We start from the raw sequence: 22,278 nt of genomic DNA on the forward strand, positions 1-22,278 counted from the left end.
ATATGGTTTGTTTAACATCCTTCCGATCTTTCATAATTTTTGATAATGTAAACTTGTGGTGCTGAGATGTCCCAGGCCTCATTGCAGTTTGCTGGAAATCGCAGGGGGTGGTTGGGAGAGGAGAGTTCTCCAAAAGGTTGATTGAGATGAATGGTACCGGATGCGGGAATCATTAGTAACACAAATACAGGTGGCCTGTGAGAAATCAATTACATATCTCTGTTAGAATTGATCGTAGCAATTCTGGAGAAACATACAGAAAAATCATCACCAATGGATGCATACATAGACACAACAACCCGCATTAATATCGCGGCTTTAATGTCACTGTGTACTTGTATGGGTCTGTATGTGTGTATGTGTGTGTGTGTGTGTCTGTGTATTTGCCTGGGTCTGTGTGTGCCTGTGTCTCTGTGTATTTGTCTGGGTCTGTGTGTGCCTGTGTTTCTGTGTATTTGTATGTGTCTGTGTGTGTGTTCTCTGTGTATTTGTATGGGTCTCTGTGTGTGTTTGTGTCTGTGTATTTGCATGGAACTGTGTATGTGTCTGTGTATTTGTATGGGTCTGTGTGTGTGTCTCTGTGTATGTGTATGGGTCTATGTGTGTGTGCCTGTGGCTGTGTATTTGTATGGGGATTTGTGTGCCTGTGGCTGTATATTTGTATGGGTCTGTGTGTGTGTGCCTGTCTCTGTGTATTTGTATGGGTCTGTGTGTGTGTCTGTGTATTTGTCTGAGTCTGTAAGTGTGTGCCTGTGTCTCTGTGTGTTTGTATGGGTCTGTGTGTGCCTGTATTTCTGTGTATTTTATGGGTCTGTGTGCTCCTCTGTCTCTGTGTATTTGTATGTGTGTGTGTGTGTTTGTGTCTGTATTTGTATTGGTCTGTGTGTGTGTATCTTTGTGTATTTGTATGGGTCTGTGTGTGTGTCTGTGTATTTTTATGCGGCTGCATATTTTTGTGTGTGTGTCTGTGTATTTTTATACAAGGCTACGGACCAAATGCTGGAATATGGGATTAGAGTAGACAGGGCTTGATGGCCGGCGTGGACACGATGGGCCGAAGGGCCTCTATCCGTGCCGTATAACTCTATGACTCTATGACTCTATGTGTGTGTGTCTCTGTGTATTTGTATGGGTCTCTGTGTGCCTGTGTCTGTGTAATTGTATGGTTCTGTGTGTGTATGCCTGTGTCTGTGTTTTTGTATGGGTCTGTATGTGTGTGTGTGTCTGTGTACTTGTATGGGTCTGTGTGTGCCCGTGTCTGTGTATTTGTATGGGTCTGTGTGTGCCTGTGTCTGTGTATTTGTATGGGTCTGTGTGTGTGTGTGTGTCTCTGTGTATTTGTGTGTGTGTGTGTCTCTCTGTGTATTTGAATGTGTGTGTCTGTGTACTTGTATGGGTCTGTGTGTGTGTGTGTCCGGATGTTCGCTTTCATTTCGTTTCCTTGCACGGATGATACAGCCCACATCAGATCCTTAAAATAAACCAGCATATAAAAAATGCAAATTAATATTGAATAGGTGGTAAATAATTGGTTTAAGTATTTTTCTCTGTTCGATAAAAGCTAAATTCAAGACGGTGAAATATTGGAAAATGTACATGATCAAACTTTATGAAAAATTTATTTTATCAATTTATAAGTTCCTCGTGAACGCGGCTAATTTATTGACGATCTTGAGAAAACAACTACATTTTCGTTTAAATAAACGTTTCTTTGGAATAAAACCCTACACCAGTGAAAAATGCTTATTAAACATTCATTACATTGGAGGTTTCTTTAAAACTTACTGCATGTTTTCTTCGTCGAAAATTGTACAGAGCAAATGTTTCGCTGTAAGTTAATATTTTCTCTCATAAACAGGCGGCTGAGCGACCAGACTCGACCTTTACCTTCCCTTTGAACTTCAGTATCTTAGTTGCAAATATTTGATTTGAGATTAGAGAATTAGAATTTGCTAATTTACCTCGTGCTCATGCTTTAATATTATATTTTTTGATAAAGATTAGAAAGTTATTTGATCAACTTGAGTAATGAAGGAGGAGAGACAGAAAGCGATAGAGAAACAACAACAGAGGAAAGAGCAATAAACAGGTGAAGAGAGAAACAGATATAGAGAGATCGGGAGATAAAGGCAGATAGATAGATAGGTAGATGGATAGATAGATGGAGAGATAGATGGAGAGATATATAGATAGATGTATATTTAGATAGATAGGTAGATAGATAGATAGACTGATAGAAAGATAGATAGTCAGATAGATAGATAGATAGATGGATATTTGGATAGATAAATAGATACATAGATAGATAGATAGAAAGATAGATAGATAGATAGATAGATAGTTACATAGATAGAAATATAGATAGAGATATAGATAGATAGATAGATAGTTACATAGATAGAAAGATAGATAGAGATATATAGATCGATAGATAGCTGGTTAGCGAGATATATAGGCAGATAGATGGAGAGATAAATAGATAGATAGATCGATAAATAGATAGATTTAAAGCAGTGGAGAGACAACGATACATACGAATCGGTCGAAGGAGATTTATATTGATTTTAATAAGGTGAAAATAACAATGGATATAGTTGAAAGAGACAAAGAAACATAAAATTAGTAGAAAGAGAGCACGCTGGACAGATTTATAAGTAGAGACAGAGTTAGAGATTGGCAGAGGCAGGGATGGAGAAGCTCAGTCAGTTGGAATATGGGGCGGGGGGCGGGGAGTGGGTGCAGGAATAGTCCGTCTTTTTGTGATAGTTTAATTGAAATGTATTGAGTCAGTTGAAGACCAATTAACAATGGGCAGCTAAAAATTGCCCGGAAGAAACTCAAATACCCCTCGCCCCAATAAAGCTATGCTGGGAAAGAAACAACTCCATTTAAACCCAAACTGAACTGCAACAAATCAGCAAAGATTACTTGAAAGGCATCTCGTTATGAGCTTCAGACTGAATGGACTGGGGATGTTGTACTGAATTATGCCGACCATGGAAGGCCCTGCGGTGATATTACGTATCACGTGTTTCTCTGCTCTAATGTTGAGAAAAGACTCGAAATTAATTGAATACAACTGCAGTTCCTGAACGGGACTTTCTCCTGCAGTTTGATATCCTCTGAACAGACCCGCCGCCTGTCAAGGTTAAACTGCTTGTGCTTTCGCACTTTGACATTTCAGTTAATGATTAGTTTTGAGCTGCTGTATTAGTTTAAGATGCTGCACTAATTTGAGGTACTGTATTAGTTTGAGGTACTGTATTAGATTGAGGTGCTGTATTATTTTTAGGTGCTCTATTAGTTTGAGGTACTCTAATAGTTTGAGGTACTTTTTAGTTTGAGGTGCTCTATCAGCTTGAGTGCGCTATTAGTTTGAGGTACTGTCTAAGTTTGAGGTACTGTATTCGATTGAGGTACAGTATTATTTTGTGGTGCTGAATTATTTGAAGGTGCTGTGTTAGTTTGAGCTGCTGTAGTAGTTTGTGGCATTCTATTAATTTCAGATTCTGTATCAGTTTGAAGTACTGTATTGGATTAAGGTGTTCTATTAGTTTGAGGTACTTTATTAGTTTGAGATACTGTATTCGATTGAGATGCTGTATTAGGTGAGGTATTATATTAGTTTCAGGTTCTGTATCGGTTTGAGGTACTGTATTTGTTTGAGGTGCTGTTTTAGTTTGAGAAGCTCTATCAGTTTGAGGCGTTGTATTACTTTGGGGTATCTGTATTGCAAGGAAAGAGTTAGTCTTTATATTGTAGTAATATTAACCTTAAGCTTTTGCCTCTTAAGTAAGGAAGTATAAATCTCTGTTGGGAGAATGAAACTACAATCATAAGACAGATTTGCTTCATTTTATATGCATGCATATGTTTATATAGAGACGAGTAGATTCTGAAGTCCAGAAACTCTTGAATTGTAGCTGATATCATAATTCTCGTAAGTTTAATGATCCTTTTGATGGAAACAATTCTCTGGCAATCCTAGCAAGGCCTTTAAATCATTCAGAGCTGGTGTGTATGTGTGTCAGAAAACATTGTGTGCTATTCGTCTTACCAGCTTCACAGGGAAGCAGGAGAGGTGTGAGATCTACGTATCATTCCAAGCTGACGCAGCGGGAAAGGGCTGTACTGGTGAGAGATAAACACATTCTGCTATCTGGTCAATGAGCAAGGCCATATGTTTTAACGAACAAGTTCAAAAGTTATTGTTATAATTAATGCCTAAAGCAGAACACCTAGCTGTGCGGAAGGAGCAGGTTTGCACGACAAGGCAACATCTATTGGAGGAGTGTAGTTAGGTGCGAAGGGAAGTGATACTCGAATAACATCGAAAATGCTGGAAACCCTCAGCAGGTCGGGCAGCCTCTGTGGAGAGAGAAACAGAGTTCACGTTTCAGGTCAATGACCTTTCATCAGAACCAAGTTGGGCAGTTGTGTTCGGTAATAGTGTGAAACATTGGAATTGTTTCCCTTATGTGGGGTGATTTGGGGACTTTTCCCTCTTTGGAAGTTCAAGATCAAAAGTAAAATAAGGGCGCGTCCGGGATTTGAACCCGGGCCCTCTCACATATTTGAATTAACAGCCCCGAAGCGAGAATCAAACCCCTAGACCAACGAGCCCACTTATACCAATCAGTTCACTCAAGCGCCAGCCATCGTAAAACCCTTTTTGGTGGATATCCTTGATAAGCAATTATGAGGACAGGTTGCACAGACAAGACTTGCATTCCCTTGAGTATCGAATATTAATAGGTGATCCAATTGAGGTGTTTAAGATGATTAAAGGATTTGACAGGGCAGATAGAGACTATATCCTCTGGTGGGGGAGTCCAGAGCAAGGGGCGTAACCTTAAAATTAGAGCGAGGCCTTTCAGGGGTGATGTCAGGAAGCACTTCTTGATACAAAGGGGAGTGGAAATCTGGAACTTTCTCCCCCCAAAAGCTGTTGAGGCTGGGGGTCAAATAAAAATTTCAAAACTGAGATCGGTAGGTTTTGGGGCGAATTCGGGAGTTTAATGACTTTGACATTTTTTCCCTGTGACTTGTGTAGTTTCGATCGATGAAATGTTCGTGAAAAGAGTCAGTGCCAAGAGAGTCAGCAGTTCATGTTTTCCCGAGACTCTTCCTTCAGACCTGAGACCGAAAAATTTGTCGTTTCTTTAGTGTAGCGGTTATCATGTTCACCAGTTACACGCAGAAAGTCCCCGATTTGATCTCGGAGGGAAGCATTTTGTTGGGATTTGATTCCGCACAAACCTCCAGGGTCGAGTTTCTTCCAGCGTGACAGTGGCTACAAACCTTTTTAAATTTAACAGCGGCTGCACCAGATTCCTGGAATAATAAGCACTAAACATTTTTCAGCAGACTCCTAAAATACAGTCTGTAAAATGGGGAGGGATAAAAATTCCTGACAAGCAAAACACAAAGATTTATTAACGGCTAAATTGTCACTTGGCAAACAAGTTAACATTTCCTTCAGTGTGCGACAGAACGTTGCAGGTTTATTAATGGTGATTAAAAAAACATCAAGTGTCTCACAGACTTGAATTATCTTTGTGCAATGAACTATTCGCTACCACGAGGGAACACTGCATCAAACATATATGTTTAAGTATCTATAATTATATATACAAAACTAGCCGTTAGCAGTCCTCGTGGCGCAATGGTAGCGCGTTTGATTGCAATGTTAAAAGATCTGCGTGTTTAAATCACATTGAGGTCACTGTTCATATGAACCTGGATAATTTCGGAATTAATATTTTCTTTGCTTTTTAACAATAAACGGAACTTTGCTCACTAGTTCTGCGGTGTCAGGGAGGGAAGCGTCATTTAAAAAATAAACTCCTGGTAGCAGTGAGCAAGTTAAGGCACAGCAGGTGTTGGGACAAGTGAGTGAACCGTCTTAGTTCAGTTGGTTGGTGCTTAAACGCCCGGGTGCTTGATTCTGACACATTTCTGGGCCCGAGGGAATTTGACAAATGATGTTCATTGCTCCCTGTCATTGATAATTGAAATGAAATGTTAATCTGGCAAAACCGGCGAACAAATACTGAGCAAAATGAATTGGAATGTTTGGGGGGAAGTGCAGCTGAAAAGCTGAAGATCTGAATGGAATTATCAATGATTGAGCGGAATACATTGCTCGATTTGTTACTCGATTGCCTTCTACACCATGGAATTCAGGAGAACAAACTGAACCCTTGGAGCGGAGCCAACAGCCGGATCGCTGCAACAACAGACAAGGAAGTAGCAGTTTCCTCAGACTTGGCGAGCTCAGTCGGTGGAACTTTCACCTCAGGATCGTGGGTGCTGGTTTCAACTTTTACGCTGCACTCGTGAGCGGACCCCAGCGCTCCATTTTCCCCGGCACTGTCGCCGGATTGAAATGGAGAATTTCTCCGCCACCTTTTTCTTGATACCACAATTGCTGGTGTGAGAGTGTAAACGGCCTTCCGCTTCACTGTGAGTGCAAGAGACAAGTCTGTAGGTGCCGCGTGGCGTCCAATGAATGTCAAAACTTTGAAAGAAGAGTTAGCGATTCAGGTACACAAACCTCGCTGGTGGGCAAGAGATTTTTTGTCAGAGGTTCCAGCCTTGCCTTCATCTCTTGCCCTTTGCGAGACACTCGTTCCGGTTTAAATTTACAAACTGGGTGAGTTGGTGATCGGGGGGACTGCAGGAGACTCAGCGGCCCCGGGTGAGACACAGAAAAAATCATCCAATCCGTGTCCCAATATACGTTTGTGGAAGTAAACATGGGAGGGGGCGGTGTGACGTTCCAGTCAAACCCCCTGTCCGGGAACGCCTTGATTTTAAAATTCTAATCGTTGCTTTCAAATCCCACCATGCCCTCGCCCCTCCCTATCTCTGTAACTTCCTCCAGCCCTACAACCCTCCGAGATCATGTGGTTACAAGAGCAGGTCAGAGGCTGGGTATTCTGCGTCGAGTGACTCACCTCCTGACTCCCCAAAGCCTTTCCACCATCTACAAGGTACAAGTCAGGAGTGTGATGGAATACTCTCCACTTGCCTGGATGAGTGCAGCTCCAGCAACACTCAAGAAGCTCGACACCATCCAGGACAAAGCAGCCCGCTTGATTGACACCCCATCCACCACCCTAAACATTCACTCCCTTCACCACCGGCGCACCATGGCTGCAGTGTGCACCATCCACAGGATGCACTGCAGCAACTCACCAAGGCTTCGTCGAAAACACTCCCCAAACCCGCGACCTCTACCACCTGGAAGGACAAGAGCAGCAAGCACATGGGAACAACACCACCTGCACGTTCCCCTCCAAGTCACACACCATCCTGACTTGGAAATACTTTGGCCATTCCTTCATTGTCGCTGGGTCAAAATCCTGGAACTCCGTGCCTAACAGCACTGTGAGAGAACCGTCACCACACGGACTGCAGTGGTTCAAGAAGGCAGCTCACCACCACCTTCTCAACGGCAATTAGGGATGGGCAATAAATGCTGGTCGGCAGCGACGCCCACATTCCATGAACAAATTTTAAAAAGGATCTCTGCGCCCCTGCAATTCTGTCCTCTTGCGCATCCCCGATTTGAATCACTCCACCATTGGCGGCGGTGCCTTCAGCTGCCTAGGCCCTACGCTCTGCAATTCACTCCCTAAACCTCTCCGCCTCTCTCTCCTTTAACACATACCTTAAAACCTACCTCTTCGACTAAGATTTTGGTCACCTGTCCCAATATCTCCTTATGTGGCTTAGTGTCAAGTTTTATTTAATAACGCTCCTGTGAAGCGCCTTGTGACATTTTACTACGTTAAAGGCGCTTTATAAATGCAGGTTGTTATTGTTGTGTCTTCTGGTTATCGACCCTCCTGCTAATGGAAACAGCTTCTCCCCATCCATTCTATCAAAATCCCCTCATAATTTTGAACACCTAGATTAAATCTCCCCTTAACCTTTTTCTGCTCGAAGGAGAACAATCCCAGCTTCTCCAGTCTCTCCACATAACCCACCCCTGGACACGATGCAAGGCGGATGGTTGCAACTAGGTTTGCAAATTATTGCCAGTCGGGAGCTGGACAAATCGAAATGAACCGAAATGACAAACAGCTTTTTGAATCTGTAGATACGCTTTGGGAAACGGAATCGGCCAAGACGCAGCTGAGTCGGCATGTCCCCCTGGAACATTTACTCTGATGTTGTGGATGAAATTCAGAGGTCGGAGCCATTTAAAGTGTTCCCCGTTACTGCAGACCAGTGATCAAAACCTGACATCAGCATCAGGAGGCTCAGAATACTTAGTAACAGACAAAGAACCAATGGGCGCGGTGGTTGCAGTCGAGCTGGATCGCGGTGATATCGATGCTGTGAGCGAGCCCAGACCGTTTCCATGTTTCCACAAACAATGCTCCATCCTTTATTTCTGGAAAAGTAACACTGATAGTGGACAATTGCATTTCTGTGGCTACAACATTAAACTTTGGCTCGGTGACACGCTGCTTTAGCGTATCTTGCAAGCAAAAAAAACCGATTGGTTTCTGTGGCGCAATTGGTTAGCGCGTTCAACTATTAATTAAAAAGTTGGTGGTTCGAGACTACCGATTAAACGAAAATTGTACCTTTCTATCTCACTTTAGGATTCATTGCCTCATTCTGAAACCGGTGCCGTGTTTTAATTCCTGATCTGCAGTAACTGGAAGCCTTTTCATGGCTCCGATCTCTTCATCTCGTTTCAAGCTTTTGATGTGTGATTTGGCTGCATGAAAACACTCTGTGAACAATGTGATCTGAGCATGCCTGATACGCTATAATTTACACTGCGATCGGATATCAGGCACTTGAAAAAAAAACAGTGAAATGTTTGTGTGGACGCGATGCTCTGGGATTCTCTGTCTGAACATCGCCGCCTGTCCTTCTCTGCAGCCTCCCGAAATACAGCGCAGGAAATCTCTCCCCGTGAAATGAGCTCCTGGACAGTGATCCGCAAATTAGTTCGGCTGAGGGGTTCTGTCCCGAACACGAAGTTTCAGCCATCAAGTTTCCGTAGTGTAGAGGTTATCACGTTCGCCTTACACGCGAAAGGTCCCCGGGCGGAAACGTTTTGAAACCTTGTTCCATTAAAAATGAGTAAACATTTAACGATTCACACTGCTGATTAAATGTGAACAAAGTCCATAACTCCCAGCCCTGTTATTGCAGTCCGCTGGGAGCAGGCGATGAAAGCCAGTGTGACATTGGGGGTGAAGGCTGCTTCCAACACTCTCTCACACCCGGTGGGACCTGGCGGAGATTTGATAAACCCCATCTATTCAACCAAAGTCGGATAAATGAAACGGTGTTTGAGAAACATTCATATAAAAAAAACATCCAGGATCCTGTCTTCAGAGTGAGTGGCGCAAAGGTCTGACTCCAGATCAAAAGGCTGCGTGTTCACATCACATCGGGGTCACTGTTTCTTTCACCGCTCACATGAGACTGGATAATTCCCGAATGAAGGTATTAATTGCTTTTTCACAGAAAAAACCCAGAAGTTTGCTCTGAACCCTGACTCAGTACCTACCCAGTGGCAGGGAGGGGAGCGCCTGATACTCTCATTTATTTCATGCAACAAACAGACACGAACACTGGTATTGATTCAAAATCGACCTGCAGATGGACACACACAGAAAAAAGACAAAGACAGAAACAGACAGCAACGACTTGTATATATATATATATATTTATAGCGTCTTTAACATAGTAAAATGTGGTTAGATGATTTAATCTCGGTGAACGTGCTTCAGCATTCTGAAATGTACTTGTCCATCCTTCAGAGGTCGCGGGAAATATATTTTTGCCTTTTGAAAAAAGATGCGAAAAGCAGAGACATGTTTTGTTTTCAACACGTCTGGTGAAATGGCCGAACTGTCATAAATTAGGAGTCGCCTTTGAAACATTTAAAGGCGACTCCTAAAATCACTTCGAGCAAATTTAAAATCACGGTTACTATTTATTGAGGTCTGAAAGAAATAACAATAAAAACGTCAGTCAGCGCCCGCGGTGAGACGGTATCGAACTTGTGAGGAACTTGTTTGCTATGAAGTCACCGCTGGGCTAAAGCTGACGCCGTTTAAAGGACACGAACCCACTGAATGGAAAGGATAAGCTCATAACCAGCAGGTCCCGTCAACGTCAAACACCTCCTTTCTTGTTCAACAGAGGGAGCAGAGGCTTGTGCATCATCAGACACCAGCAACTTTAAGAAATAGAACAGATAAAGGCACAGATGCAAGTTCCAAATCTTTTCAATGCAAAGTTATTTCACTTTACCCAAAGGGCGACTGCCGTGAGGCTGAAAACAGGTCCCAGATGATGTACGTTCACTCGTGACTTGTTTTCCAATGTTTGTCCGTCAGGTTTGCAATTCAATTTGTCTTGGATATTGAAGATATTCCAATTTCAGGATGATTGCACAACATACCACGTGTGAAGCAACCATCTTGATAACTTCAATCATCACACACTCTACATCGACGCTGCAGAGGCCCCAGCACCCCTTTCAATATTGTTTTTCTTAACTCACAGTTTTCTAAAGTGAATTGGATAATCGCTTGGATGGAAACATTTTCAGGGCGATGTGGAAACAGCAGGCGAGTGGGATTAACTGGACAGCTCTTTCAGAGAGCTGGCACAGGCACGATGGGCCGAATGGCATCCGAATGGCGCTGTCTTATTCTATGATTCCATTAATAGATCAATTTCCGCCTTTCTCTGAGCTTCCCGAAATGGAGCGCAGTAATCGTATCCCTGTGAAATGAGCTCCTGAACAGTAATTCGGAAATGAGCGTGGCTGAGCGGTTTAAAACTGGTTTTGCTCCGAACAGGAAATTTCCTCTCTAAATTTGATTAGTTTATCAATTATCTCCCCCTTTCGATCTTAAATGTCTTTACATATTTTTTTGATCTCTTCTTCTACTGTCATGCCCACAAAATTATTGTCCCTGGTAAATACTGAAGCAAAGTGATTATTTAATATTTCTGCCATTTCGCTGTCATTGCCTGTGAGTTTGTCGTGTGTATCCCTTGGTGCCCCTATTCCTGTCCTAAATTTACTTTGGCTGTTAATGTGTCCAGAATATTTTGTTTTTTGATCTTCCTTTTCGCCTTTCTAATAGTTTGTTTGACTTCTTTCCCAGTCTTCTCACGTTCTCATTTGTCATCCTCTCCTTTATTGTCTATTGTGTGCCTTTTTCAATAGTTTCAATTTTGCCCGTATTTCTTTATTCATCCCTGGTGTGCCATTTCTGGCTAGTTTGTTCTTGCATTTTAGTGGGATATATTTCTCCTGGACTTTATTGATCACCGTTTTAAAAGTTTCCCACTGCTGTTCTATTTCTTTGTCCAGGTCATTAACATGTCAAACATTTCACCGTTCAAAACTTCTCAAGTCACATATCCATGACAAAGTCAGTTGCTTTTATTAGAGGAGAAAATCGACTTGGTAGAAAAATCAGGTGCAGCCCAATCCACAAAAAAATATTTCCATGGAGCATTAAAAATAAGAAACGTCGGAAGGGGGATTCGAACCCACGTCTCCAGAAAAAAACTGGGACGTAAACGCAGCGCCTTAGACCCCTCCGCTATCATGAATGACATGTGACCATTTCATTCTCCATGACTTCTGCACTGTCCGCCAGTGAAGGCAGCATAAAAGTTGAAAATGGCATTGTCCAACGTGGGACTCTCGCCCACCACCCTGAGATTAAAAGTCTCACACTCTACCGACTGAGCTAGCCGGGCTTAAGTGCACCTCTCCGCCTCATCTGTTATTGTAGCAAGCATAAGACTCCATTTCCAAATTATTGGAATTAATTCTGAGGAACAGGATAAAGTGTCACTTTGCACGGCATGGACTCATCAAGGACAGTTAGCACGGATTTCTTGAGGGTAGGTCGTGTCTGACTGACTTGATTGAATTTTTCGAGGAGGTGATAAGGAGGATCGATGAGGGGAGCGCAATTGATGTAATCTGCATGGATTTTAGCAAGTCTTTTGAGAAGTTCCCACACAGCAGATTGGTCAAAAAAGTAAAGGCCCATAGAATCCAAGGCAATTTTGCTTGTTGGATCCAAAATTGGCTCAGTGGCAGGAAGCAGAGGGTGATGGTCGATGGGTGTTTTGGGCTAGAAGGCTGTTTCCAGTGGGGTGCCGCAGGGCTCGGTACGAGGTCCTTTGCTTCTTGTGTTATGCATTAACGATTTGGACATAAACGTCGGGGGCATGATTAAGAAATTTGCGGGTGACACAAAAATAGGCCGTGTGGTTGATAGCGAGGAGGAAAGCTGTCGACTGAGGGGGTTCAGGCAATTTTCTGATAACAAAGCACTCAATCTATTTCTCTTTGAACGAATTTTGAACGAATCCGTGCGTTTGACCCGGCACAGGCACGATGGGCCGAATGATCTCCTCTTGTGGACTCACATAATACGATGATACTAAGTGTTGTCGGACAGAAAAGCAACACATTCCAAATAAGAGCAGAGAGAGGAAACTAGTCGAACAGCACAACAGCACGGTGAGATATTGTACTTGAGAAGGATGAGGAGGGATAGTTTATCATGGTGGAAGTCACATCGGGTATCATTTGTGACTTTGATCAGGACGATTTCATGCTGCGACAGGGGTGGAAACCTAATTGGAGAGATTCAGCCCGGGCGCGGCCCCTTTCGTGCGCGGTGAGACGGGGGTGGGGGCAGTCAGAGCTGGGGCTCACCGGTGGAAGCAGCATAAACGTTTCAAGCGGTACTCGCCCAACGTGGGGCTCAAACCCACAACCCTGAGATCTTATGCTCTCGCAATGAGCGTCGCTGTAGATCAGTTTCCTCTTGCTCAAAGTTATCTGTTTATTGAAGTAAAATGAAGAGTTCTTAAAGAAAAAGTGAAGCAGCCACTGTCTGTATCTCTTGCTGTCCTTGAAACAACACATGCCAAGTGAGCGCAGAGAGAGGACACCATTCAGTTACCCATTGTGCTTAGTGGGATGCCATCGTTTTCCGTCGTGTCAATGTTATAACGTTCACTTTATCCGCGAAAAGTCATCGGTTCAATCCTGATCGAAACCATTATTTTGGAACTTGGTCTCCATAAACATCGAGACCGATTTTCTTCTCTTGCCAAAAAGGGAGACAGTGGCTCCTCCCTTATTCTTTAAAAGCTGCATCGTTTACTTCATTAAAGAGATAACTTTGAGTGAGAGAAAACTGATCCACAATGACGCTCATTTTAAGTTTTATTCCCTTTGAATCTGGAAGGATATATTGGCTTTGGACAGAGTGGCTTTTGAAAGGAGTTGGTGGAGTGAAATCGACAAATCTTTTCCGCTGATGGGGGACAAGGGAACCGAACCAATCATCTTCCAAGTTCTCCTGAATTCTGAGGTGCAATGGGAAACCGACCAACAAAAGCCCTTTCATTGACCGTGGAGGTTCCGACAATTTTCTGATAACAAAGGTAGGGGAGTCTATAACGAGGGGGCATAGATTTAAGGTGAGAGGGGAGAGATACAAAAGGGTCCAGAGGGGCAATTTTTTCACTCAAAGGGTGGTGAGTGTCTGGAACGAGCTGCCAGAGGCAGTAGTAGAGGTGGGTACAATTTTGTCTTTTAAAAAGCATTTGGACAGTTACATGGGTAAGATGGGTATAGAGGGATATGGGCCAAGTGCAGGCAATTGGGACTAGCTTAGTGGTATAAACTGGGCGACATGGACATGTTGGGCCGAAGGGCCTGTTTCCATGTTGTAACTTCTATGATTCTATGAAAGCGCTCAATCTATTTCTCTTGTCTATTTCCCGGTGTTTCCGGATACTGTCTGCATCTGTGCCCTGTGTTTCTCTCACTGTGTGTCCACCTGCAGGGTGGTTTTTGAACGAAGACGTGTGTTTGTCTTCTGTTTATAACATTAAATAAATGAGGGCATCAGGAGCTTCCCTCCCTGACACGGGGGAGCCAGAGGCAGACTTTAGAGCAGGGTTCTGTTAATTGTGAAGACGCAAAGAAAACATTAATTGCGGAATTCTCCAAACCAGCTCGAAGGAAAAAGTGGAACCCCGACGTTATTTAAACACGCAACTTTCTCATCTGGAATCAGACGCGCTACCGATACGCCACGAGGCCTGGGTGCGCCTATTGGTGTTTGTTTATATGAATGTTTATCAAGCACCGCTTTATTTCTCCAATATTGGTCGAATGGGTTGGCTTTCAAATCCCCGCCCACTTTTACCGGATGTCAGGCAGCATCAGAAGTTGCCTTCACCTGTCAGCGGCAGCACGGCGCTCGCTTCCATCGCCTGCTGTCAGCGGACTGCAGCAAATCCAATTATACATTCATCCTGCACCCAGAATTATCACATCACAGGAAAAGGATGGAGGAAAATGCTCAAGATACATAACAGGACGGGAAACTTCTGAAAAACACTTCGACTTTCGATGTTTGGACTTTGGTTAGAACTGCAAATAAGAACGTGCGAAAAGATAAATTATGGGTGTGATGTTTATATATAAAGTGAATGTTTGTTAGCGAATTTCTCCCGTTACTGTCGCAACTATGGGTTGTTAATCCATCAACAATAACTTCCGCTTGATTTTAGCCCGAGTGGTTACAAAATAGCAAGTTTAATAGATTGACTTACAACAGAGTTGCACTTCAGCTGTCTTCAACATTACATTCAACTGTATTATAATTATAATACAACTGTCTACAGATTACATTAATGACAAGCAATCCACACAACCTGACCTGTCTGCGAATCCAGTTAGATCAGACCTGACCTTTGCGGACTGCCTGTGGCAATGGACTTCTGACTGTCCCCTATTGAGAGCTCGAACATTTGAGAAGGGAGCATGCCCTGTCTTTATCAGATTCGGCTGCATTGTTCTGTGCTTAAGCACCACTGATCTTAACTTATGATCGTAAACCATCCCACTTTGTTGACTCTCAGAAACCACAAAGGATTGTTTAATGTCTTAATGTTTATTTAGCCTTTCTCCATCATCAGGTTATGTATGTTATACTAGGTTAGCACAACCTGGAGTTCAGGTGTCCAGGACACCCAAGTCTCTCTGGACATCAAAATTGAATAGTTTCTCACCATTTAAAAATATTCTGTTTTTTCTGTTCTTTCCATATATATCCCTGTATATATCCCTTTGCAGACACTTTGTGTCCTGCTCACAGCTTACTTTCCCACCTAGCTTTGTGTCATCTGCAAACTTGGATACATTACACTCGATTCCTTCATCAAGTCATTAAAAGTCTTCTAAAGGCATATAAATAGTAAACGGATAGTAAGAGGAGAGGTAAGACCGATTAGGGACCAAAAAGAAGATCTACGCATGGAAGCAGATGTACTCAATAAATACTGTTTTTAACGAGGAAGAACATGCTGCCAAAGTCACAGTAAAAGGGGACGAAGTTGAGATACTGGATGGGGTGAAAATTGATAAAGAAGAGGTACTAGAAAGGCTAGCTGTACTTAATGTAGATAAGTCACCTGGTCCGAATGGAATGCATCCTATATTGCTGAGGGAAGTAAGGATGTAAATTGCAGAGGTCCTGGCCATAGTCTTTCAATCCTTCTTAGATACAGGGTTTGGTGCCTGAGGACTAGAGAATTGCAGATGTTACACCCTTCTTCAAAAAAGAGTGTAAGGATAAACCCAGCAACTACAGGCCAGTCAGTTTAACCATGGAGGTGGGAAGCTTTTGGAAATGTTAATCTGGGACAAAATTAATAGTCATTTGAACAAGTGTGTATTGATAATAGAAAGCCACTGCGGATTTGTTAAAGGCAAATCATGATTGAGTTTTGTGATGAGTTAACAGAGAGGGCCGATGAGGGCAATGTGGTTGATGTTGTGTATATGGCCTTTCAAAAGGCGTTTGACAAAGTGCCACAAAATAGGCTCGTCAAAAGGGGCGAGAGTGGCTGCTTCCTTATTCTTTGAAAGCTCTTTCTTTTATTTCAATCAACAGATAACTTTGATTGAGCGAAAACTGATCCACAGTGAGGCTTATTTCAAGTTTATACCCTTTTAATCTGAAAGGATATATTGGCCTTGGAAGGAGTGCAGCTCAGATTCACCAGATTGTTACCAGGGTGCAATGCGTTAAATTATGAGAAGTGGTTACATAAACTAGGTGAAAATCACACAAGTCACAGTGCAAAAAGTTTTCATTTTTGATACATACATTGATGACCTGGATTGGGTATACAGGGTATAATTTCAAAGTTTGCAGATGACATGAAACTCGGGAATGTAGTAAACAATGTGATGGATAATGTCAGTCTTCAGGAGGACATAGACAGCCTGGTGAAATGGACTTTATTAATAGAGGCATAGAGTACAAAAGCAAAGTTATGCTAAACATTTATAAAACACTGGTTAGGCTGCAGCTGGAATATTGTGTTCAATTCTGGGCACCACACTTTAGGAAGGATATCAAGGCCTTAGAGAGGGTGCAGAGGAGATTTACTAGAATGGTACCAGGGATGAGGGACTTCAGTTATGTGGCGAGACTGGAGAAGCTGGGATTAGAGTAGAAAAGGTTTAGGGGAGATTGGATGGCGGTGTTCAAAATCATGAAGGGGTTTTGAAAGAATAAAATTAGGAAAAAATGTTTTCAGTGGCAGAAGGGTCGGTAACCAGAGGACACAGATTTAAGGTAATTGGCAAAAGAGCCAGAGGCGACATGAGGGATCATAATTTACGCAGCGAGTTGTTATGATCTGGAATGCGCTGCCTGAAAGGGCGGTGGAAACAGATTCAATAGTAACTTTCAAAAGGGGATTGGATAAAAACTTGAAGGAGAAAAATTTGCAGGGCTTATGAGGAAAGATCTTATGCGTGGTGAGACTACTTGGATAGCTCTTTCAAAGAGCTAGCACAGGCACGATGGGCCGAATGATCTCCTTCTGTGTTGTAACATATGAAATGTTGCTGAACGGAGAAGCAACATATTCCAAATCAGAGACAGGAGATTAAGTCAGTTCCCCATTGTTTTTAACAAGATAGCAGCGGTTTCCGTCGTGTTGCGGTTATCCCGCTTGCTTTACACGCGAAAGGTTCCCGAGCGGAAACATTATGTTGGAACTTGCTCTCCATAAACATCCAAGGAGGAGATTTTTTCTCCTGCCAAAAAGGGCGACAGTGTCTGCTCCCTTATTCTTGAAAAGCTGCATCTTTTACTTCACTAAACAGATAACTTTGAGTGAGAAAAAACTGATCCTCAGTGACGCTCATTTCAAGTTTTATTTCCTTTTACTGTAAAAGGTTATACTGGCCTTGGAAGGACCGCAGCCCAGATTTACCAGAATGTTAGCAGGGATCGAAGGGTTAAATTATGAGGAGCGGTTACATCCTTTTATTCCCTGGAATATGGATGGCTTTTTAGGATTTTGAAAGGTAGATAGACAAGCTGGTGATGGAGTTCAGGACAATATCACAATATCACAATGGCTGGTTCACGAGTGAAAACGGCCCTACGCATCACTGTGAATGTAAGAGACTCTCGGGGCCGCGTCCTGTACAGTGAATGTCAAGACTTTTAAAAGGTGCAGATAGTGTTGAGGGTACAGATACACAAACCTCTCTGATGGGAATGAGATTTTGTCAGAGGTTGCAGCCCTCCCTCCTTCTCTTGCCCTTTGCGAGGCCTGTTCCGGTTTAAATTTACAAACTGCGTTAGTTGATGATCACGGCACAGCAGGCTCAGCGGTCCCGGGTGAGAGAGAGAGAAATCAGCCCGGGCGCGGCCTCAATGTGCGCGGTGACTCTGCACGGGGGTGGTGGAGGTCAGAGGTGGGGTTCACCCCTGAAAGCAACATGAAAAGTTGAAAACAGAATTCGCCAAACGTGGGGATCGAACCCACGATTCTGAGATTAAGAATCTCATTTTCGACCGACTGAGCTAGCTGGGCCTGAAAGGCCGAGCCACTCTTATCTGTCATTGCAGTAAATTCATCCCTGGGTGTCCATGTGCAGCAATCCCAACAAAACGTCTTTTTCTTTGTGTGTGTGTCCACCTGCAGGTTGATTTTGAACGAATACGAGTGTTTGTCTTCTGTTTGTAACATTAAATAAAAGAGGGCATCAGACGCTTCCCTCCCTGACACTGGGACCAGTGAGACAGACTTGTTATTGTGCAAACGCAAATAAAACATTAATTGCGGAATTATACAGACTCTTATCAGCGCCAAAAGTAGCTTTACAATATAAACACCCCAATAAATAAATACATAACACAGATAAATGTAAATACATTTGCAACTAACAGAGTCAAGAAACCAGAAATATTATTTGTGCCGAATTCAAACACTCCCAGACATATTTCGAAATCTCTCATGCTTTCCCTGGTGGACGCTCTCACCGCCCCGAACCGGGTTCGATTCCGTTTCAGGGAATTTGTTGTTGCAAAAAACAAATGCCAATTTTGTAGAATCATAGCAAATTTACGGCACAGAACGAGGCCATTACGCCCATCGCCTCCGCGCCGGCCGAAAATGCGCCACCAGCCTAATCCCACTTTCCAGCACTTGGTCCGTAGACTTGTCGGTTACGGCAATTCAGGTGCACAACCAAGTATTCTTTAAATGTAACGAGGGATTCTGCCTCTACCAGCCTTTCAGGCAGTGAGTTCCAGACTCCCACCACTCTCTGGCTGAAAAAAGTCCTCCTCATGTCCCCTGTAATCCTTCTACCAATCACTTTAAATCTATGCCCCCTGGTTATTGACCCCTCTGCTAAGGTAAATAGGTCCTTCCTGCCCACTCTATCCAGGCCCCTCATAATTTTGTACACTCATTAATCACCCCTCAGCCTCCTCTGTTCCAAAGAAAACAACCCCAGCCTGTCCAATCTTTCCTCACAGCCAAAATTCTACAGCCCTGGCAACCTCCTCGTAAATCTCCTCTGTACCCTCTCTAGTGCAATCATATCTTTTTTGACCAGTCTGCCATGTGGGACCTTGTCAAAAGCCTTGCTAAAATCCATGTACACTACATCAAAGTACTCCAGGTGTGTTCTCACCAAAGCCCTATTTAATTGCAGCAAGACTTCCTTACTCTTGTACTCCAACCTCCTTGCAATAAAGGCCAACATACCATTTTTCTTCCTAATTGCTTGCTGTACCTGCTTGTTAACTTTCTGTGATTCGTTTACAAGTACACCCAACTCCCTCTGAATACCAACATTTATTGGACTCTCACCTTTCAAAAAATATTCTGCTTTTCTATTCTTCCTACCAAAGTGGACAATTTCACATTTTCCCACCTTATACAACAACTGCCACCTTCTTACCGAATCACTTAACCTGTCCACCTCCCTTTGCGTCCTCCTCACGGCTTGATTTCCCACTTTCCTTTGTATCATCAGCAAATTTGGATACGTTGCTCTCGGTCCCCTTATCTAAGTCATTAATATAGAATGTAAACAGCAATTGCAAAATAAATTGTCCGCCCAGGATCGAAAGCAGGGCCATTCGCGTGTAAAGCGAACTGGTAACCACGACACCACAAAAAACCGCTGGTGACTTATACTGGACAGAGGGGAACTGACCAGTTACCACACTCTGCTCTGATTGGGACAGTTTTACCTCTCTTTCGTCAAAATCTCTCCTGTCCCACACTAAAATCATGGAATAGAATCATAGAATATTACAGCACAGAAGGAGGCCATTCGGCCGTGTTGACCAGCCGACTCTTTGAAAGAGCTGTCCAATTCAGTCCAAGCAACCCGGCCTTTTCCCCGTAACCTTGCGAATCAGTCCTCTTCAAGGACCTGTCCAATTGCCTTTTGAAAGTTCCCATGGAAGCTGCTTCCACCACCCTGTCAGGGAGTGGCTACCAGATCGTAATAAACCTCTGTGTGAAAAAAAAATCTCCTCATTTCCCCTCTAGTCCTAAAAGCTCTCAATCCTTCCCCACGGATGCCTTTTTACAAACATTTCATTCATCAAAAACCACACAGGAAAAAGTCTTCATTTTCAAGTAATTAACGTTCCGAAGGAGCTCCCTAATTTCGCTCCCCTAACTTTATGAATCAGATCATTCTCGTCCGGTTCGTTTTCCACATGAACCAGGAAGTAGCCATTATGATTCTGTGACTGTGGCCAGCTTTGTTCGCACCCACTCTCCCTTGTTTTCTTCCACATCCGCAGATTGGGGCCGGGCCCGGATTGATTTTTTTTTCTCTGTCTCACCCGTGGCCGCTGAGTCTCCGACTGAGATCACCAACCTGGTCTCCGACACCCGATCACCAACTCACCCAGTTTGTGAATTGAAACCGGAGCAAGTGCCTCGTAAGAGGGCAAGAGACGCAGGGGAGGCAGCAACCTCTGACAAAATCTCAGGCTCATCAGAGAGGTTTGTGTATCTGAACCCCAAACACCTTCTTGCTCCATTTGAAGTTTTGTCCCTTGCACACGACGCGGCACTTACACACTCGTCTCTTGCACTGACAGTCAAGCAAGCGGAGGGCCGAATGGCCTCGTCTATTACCCGGTGTTTGCCGATACCGCCTGTCTCTCTGGCTGTGTCTATCTCTGTGCGTGTGGAGCTGCAGGCTGATTTTGAATTAATAAGTGTGTTTGTGTATGTTTCTTACAATAAATAAATGAAGGAATCAGACGCTTCTCTCCCTGACACTGGGGGACGAGTGAGCCAGAATTCAGATCAGGGTTCTGTCCATTGTGAAAAAGGGCATGCGATATGAATTCCGGAATTATTCAGATTTCAACCAGCGCTAAAAACATCTCTGATCCAGACGTGATTTGAACACGCAGCTTTCTGCGCTACCGTTGCGCCACGAGCTCTGATGACAGAGAGGTGGATGTTTACCTTTATGAAAGTTTCTCATACACCGTTTCATCTTTTACAGATGACCAAATCCCCGCCCTCTCCCACCAGGTGTCAGGCAGCCTCAGAAGCAGCCGTCACCTGTCCGCGGCAGCATGACTGCAGCAAATCCAATTACACACACCCGGCACCCAGAATCGTCACATCACAGGAAAAGAACTGCTCAAAATGCATAACAGGACTGGCAGCATCTGAAAAAACGATGAGACTTTCGGTGTGTGGACTTTGTTCAGGACTGCGAACGGGACGGTGTGAAAATATAAACTATGGGTGTGTATAAATGGATGTCATGCTTCTTTATAATGTGAGTGTTTATATCATATGTGTCATTTATAAATTTATTTGGATTATTTTTATAATATGATATATCTTGTTATAAATATACATGTTGCATCTGTGACACTTATAAATGCATTTGGGTATAACTGTGTGGTGGTTGTCATTATACCTGTGTGTATCTGTGTTATGTATTTGTGTGTAATTGAAAAATAAGACATAGAGAAATAAATATCCAGAAAATACATTTACAATATATACACCCCAATAAATGAATAAATAATAGAGATACATGGAAATACATTTGTAAGCAGCAGTCGTGAAATGCATTTACACCTCACAAATCAGAAATATATATTTACCTAACACGGCTGCAGCCTAATATATATATAATTATGGCAAAACTCTGTTGCAGTGTTCCCTGGTGGTCTAGTGGTTAGGATTCGGTGCTTTCAACACCGCGGCCCGGGTTCGATTCTCGATCAGGGAATTTGTTTTTACAAAACAGTTCACTAATTACACAAAATAATTCAAGTCTCTGACACGCCGAATGATTCTTTTAGTTCCCATTCATAAACCCACAACTTTCTGTTTCGCCCTGAACGAAATGCTAACAAGTTTGCCGAGTGACTGTCGAATCTACGCTAACTTTTCTGACTTTCATCCCTTCTCATTTTACGCACTTTATTTTCGGAGTCTGCTGAAAAGTACTCAGTGGTTCTGAGACCAGGAATCTGGTGCAGCCGTTGTTGAATGTGAAAGGATTGCAGCCCAATTTATCCGAGAGAAAGCTCGCGCCTGGAAGTTTGTGAGGAGCAAGTTCCAGCAAATTGTTTCTGACCCGGGGATTTTTCGCGTGTGAGGCCAACATGAGAACCATTACACCAGGAAAACATCTACTGAGTCCAGCCCAGGTCAGATGGAAGTGTGAAGGGAGAAAGTGAACTGCTCACTCCCACTTCTGGGGGATGTCCCAAAGCGCTTCATAGAGATGTTATCAAAAACATAGAATCATAGAATCACAGGAGGCCATTCGGCCCATCGTGCCTGTGCCAGCTCTTTAAATTAAATGGTTCAATTTTAGAGGGGGTGCAGGAACAGAGAGACCTGGGGGTGTACGTACACAAATCT

At 43.2% G+C, this 22,278-nt stretch overlaps 1 non-coding gene across 1 annotated transcript; it reads left to right on the forward strand.

The window, feature by feature from the left end:
* The first annotated feature begins 21,565 nt into the window (after positions 1–21,565).
* On the forward strand, positions 21,566–21,637 carry trnae-uuc (transfer RNA glutamic acid (anticodon UUC)). Its single transcript has one exon. It is a non-coding gene; the product is annotated as a tRNA-Glu (tRNA).
* The last annotated feature ends 641 nt before the right edge of the window (positions 21,638–22,278 follow it).

The sequence above is a fragment of the Heptranchias perlo genome, assembly GCF_035084215.1.
Source record: "Heptranchias perlo isolate sHepPer1 chromosome 15 unlocalized genomic scaffold, sHepPer1.hap1 SUPER_15_unloc_1, whole genome shotgun sequence".
Classification (NCBI taxonomy): domain Eukaryota; kingdom Metazoa; phylum Chordata; class Chondrichthyes; order Hexanchiformes; family Hexanchidae; genus Heptranchias; species Heptranchias perlo.